Consider the following 4,464-nt stretch of genomic DNA (forward strand, 5'->3'; position numbering starts at 1 on the left):
ACTGCTGTGTGTGTGCACTTTGGATGGGTAAATGCAGAGCACTAAAGCCACATGTCACTTCACTTCACTCACATTAATTTCTGCACTAATTGGAGTGCAATAAAGATGTTTTTTTGAGTAGAGCCACTTAAATGTCTTTGATAATATAAGGTGTTTTGTGTACCATCTTTGTTTGTGGTCTTAGTAAATGGTTAGTGTGTTTTAACCTGTTTCCTAAAATGTTTCTTCTCTCTCTTCCTCACAGCAAAAGAAGCGCAAGGCGCAGCCACAGGACACGCGCTCTGGAGCGAAGAAATACAAAGAGTTCAAGTTCTAGGCCTGCGGTGAGCTGCGGGAGACCAGCCCCTCTCATCCTTCATTTCTTATTCCTTTAACTGCTGATGTCGTGTAGAAGCGCCCTTGTGTTTGTACGTCACATGACAGTGAGCGACGTTTTTCATTTGTGCTCCATGTTTTTGTAAATAAAATGCTAGTCCATGACACACAGATGTTAGTGTTTTATTTCTTTAACATTTCACCATTTTATTTTTTCCCTTTAGCTGATTCATGAGCTTATGAAAAGCTTATTTTTGGATTGATGCTACTGATTTATTGGTGAATCGGAGTGTTTTCTCTAAATGAGTTTGTAGTGCATCGGAGCTTTATACTGCTGTCTGCAGTGAGCCGCTCAGGCCAGCAGGGGGAGTGTCAGGAAGTCTGACTGTCACCTGATGTCTGGGATTTGTTTTGACCTACATAACACTTTCACTTCCACTTGACCTCAGTCGAGAGCAAACGAACACTCAAACACTGCTTCTCAGACAATAACACACTCATTTCCCCTCAAACACGCCGCATCGGTGAGCAAGATCCACTTTGCCACATTCCAGACGTCTTCATTTCAAGGGCTCGACTGTCATCTCAGGTCTTCATGTGTTTTGTGATCTCTGATGAGTAAGACATGAGGGATTCCTGAAGTTATGCTGGTTCTCACTGAAGGGAGTTTTGCACCGCGAATGCCAGTCATTTTTCCTTATGGAAGCCCATTTCTGCCACAAAAGAAAATCATGCTTTGGTAAATCACAATTATGACATAAAAAATATATAATTATATAATTTGAAGTTATGAGACAAAGTCATAATTAAAAATCTAAATTGTGAGGTATTAAATCATATATATATATATATATATATATGAGATAAAAGTAGGAATTGTGACAATAAAAATGAGATAGTCAATTATGGTAAAAAAAAAAAGCAAAATAAAAATTATGAGAAGTCAGTTATGGCATATAAAGTAAATATGAGATAAAAAGTAGAAATTGTGACAAAAGCATGGAACCACAAGATAGAAAGTAAATTATGACAGTCAAAATTATGAGATAAAAAGTCAGTTATGGCAAAAAGTAAATGTGAGAAAAACTAAAAGTAGGAATTGTGACAATAAAAATGAGATAGTCAATTATGGTAAAAAAAAATTCAAAATAAAAATTATGAGAAGTCAGTTATGGCATATAAAGTAAATATGAGATAAAAAGTAGAAATTGTGACAAAAGCATGGAACCACAAGATAGAAAGTAAATTATGACAGTCAAAATTATGAGATAAAAAGTCAGTTATGGCAAAAAGTAAATGTGAGAAAAACTAGAAATTCTGACTAATTTAATTACAAGATAGTGAGTCAATTATGATAAAGTATTACGACAGTGGAAATTATAGTTATGACAAAAAGTGAATGTGAGAAAATCTTGACAAAAAATAATTTAAATTTAGATTTTAAAAAGTCATAGTTCCGAAAAAAAGTATATGTGAGAAAAACTAGAAATTCTGACATAAATTTAATTACAAGATAGTCAATTATGATAAAAAAAAGTTCAACGTATGACAACGTGGAAATTATGAGATAGTCATAGTTATGACAAGAAATTACTAGATGTATGTTAAGACTTTTTTTTGCCGTTTTCATAATTTCAACTTATGTTTCATAATTATGACTTTTATAAGTATGACTTTGTCTCATAATTATGACCTTTTATCCTATTTGACTTTTTTCCATGATTATGACATGATTACCTCATAATTGACAAATCATCATTAGACTTTTGTCAAATTCAACGTTTTGTCATAATCATGACTTTTTTTTCATGATTTTGACTTATAATTTCAGATTTTTATCTCATAATTTCAATTTATGTCAATAATGACAATGTCATACTTTTGACATATAAGTTTGTCATAATTATGATTCACCAAAGCGTGTGTTTTTCTTATGTGGCAGAACTGGGCTTCCATGTATTTCACATAAAAGTTAGACAATCCTTTTGTTTTCTTAAAATGCACTTCTGCATGACTAAACTGTGATGCAAACCAGTAAACCCAGCATTTTTAAAGCCAGATTGTAGTGACTCAACTAATTAGCGCTTTGATTTGAATAGCCACAGGCGTGGGAGCTTACCTTCCGTTTCAATCGCACAACATCGTCAGCGTCCTTAGGCTGTACTCGTTAAGAGATGAAGTCATAAACACAACACACACACGTCTCAGGAGAAGCCCAGCTGGGTCATGCGTTGGTCAGCATCAGCTGGTCACACTCTCTCCATTAGACGCCTGCAGGGCTGAACGAGCTGATAAACATAGATGTGCTTTCATCACCAGCCTCCTCCATGGGGTTCCCACTGCTCACCGGACAAATAAGATCCGTTTGCCTGGAAATGTGTGACTAAACAACAGGTATTAGAGATGATGGGGTCACATTTGTAATCTCAGTGGCCTGTTGCGATGCAGGGGTCGTTTCTAACTGACCCTCAGTGCTGATGACGTGGACGTGTGTATTAGGACAGGACAGGATCACTGTCACGTCCCGCACCGCACTGCAGTAATCCAGGCTCATTATAATGTGACTGATCACATGAGCAGCTCAACTAAGCAAGTTAGCGTTGACCTCAGATGACCTCAAGTATGGGTTGTATGTTTATTCAAATACCGTTTTTAACCAAAACACTTGATACAATTACTGATATTTAGAGTGTATGTTGACTGACAGATGGATATGTACAAAATAGAACTAAAATAGAAATGTATACTGTATATATCTTAATGTAATAATGCATTAAATAATTTTGATTAAATATTTTATTTTAATAACTTAATTGAATAATGAGATAAATTATAATTTAAAAAATGTAATAATTCAATAATCATTTAAATGATTGTTTATTAATTCAATTATTGATACATTTCCTAAAAATATGAGTATGTATATATATATATACATACTCATATTATACATACATGTATAATACATGTATAATACCATGCATGTCATACTTTTAACTTTTTATGTCATGATTATGAATTTGTAGCTCATAAGTCTTGACTTTTTGCCAATTTAAAAAAAAAATGTCACTTATGACGTATATTAATTTTGGCGTACACAATTATGTCTTTTTATCTCAATTTCAACTCTTTATGTCATCATTCTGACGTTTTATTTCATTATTTATGACTTTTTGTCAAATTTATGATTTTCCAAAAGCATGATTTGTGGCAGAAATTACAGCTATTTGACACATTTACTCAAAATCCACTAAAAAATAAGGATTCTAATTTGTTGAGATAGTGAATTGGTGGGTTTTTGTTAAATGTGAGCCAAAATCATCAGAATTAAAAGAACCAAAGACTTAAACTACTTCAGTCTGTGTGCATTGAATTTATTTAATACACAAGTTTCACAATTTGAGTTGAATTACTGAAATAAATAACTTTTCTACGACATTCTAATTTATTGAGATGCACCTGTATATATATATTATAATAGTGTATTTTCTATCAATGTATTCTGTCATTTGTTATTGAATGGTGAACTTCTTACAGCTACAGTTTTATTTCATGTTTATGTTTGATGGATGGATGGATAGATGATGGATGGATGGATAGAGATGGATGGATGGATAGATTATAGATGGATGGCTAGAGAGATAGATATGGATGGATAGATAGACAGATAGATATGGATGTATGGATAGATAGATAGATAGATAGATAGATACAGTAGATGGATGGATGGATGGATGGATAGATAGGACGATAGATAGATATGGATGGATAGATAGATATTATTTAAAAAATACGTTAAATATATTTATAAAGTGAGTATATTTTGGATAGGGTCTAATTTGACCTATATATAATATAAATACCTATAATACAATATAAATATTAACTTTTTGGGGGATAAACGTGTTTTTTTATATAAATAATAATAATGTAAACATTTACAAATATTAAAAATATATATTATATATATTATAAATATGATAAAGTAACAACTTCAAGCCACTAAAATCTTGAATTACATTGTGATTTTTCTCATTTCACAGGATAAAACAACCAAACATCAACCTCTCTCTCTCTCACACACACACACACACACTCTCTCTCTCTCTCTCTCACACACACACACACACACTCTCTCTCTCTCACACA

General features: G+C 32.8%; 1 long non-coding RNA gene across 1 annotated transcript; it reads right to left on the reverse strand.

Moving 5' to 3' along the window:
- Positions 1-369: 369 nt before the first annotated feature.
- On the reverse strand, positions 370-2,893 carry LOC107569597 (uncharacterized). The gene is made up of 2 exons (XR_001606922.1): positions 2,435-2,893; positions 370-1,028 (listed from the first exon to the last, which is right to left on the reverse strand). It is a non-coding gene; the product is annotated as an uncharacterized lncRNA (long non-coding RNA).
- Between the last annotated feature and the right edge of the window lie 1,571 nt (positions 2,894-4,464).

This window comes from Sinocyclocheilus grahami, unplaced genomic scaffold, assembly GCF_001515645.1.
Source record: "Sinocyclocheilus grahami isolate Dianchi unplaced genomic scaffold, SAMN03320097.WGS_v1.1 scaffold1362.1, whole genome shotgun sequence".
Lineage (NCBI taxonomy): Eukaryota > Metazoa > Chordata > Actinopteri > Cypriniformes > Cyprinidae > Sinocyclocheilus > Sinocyclocheilus grahami.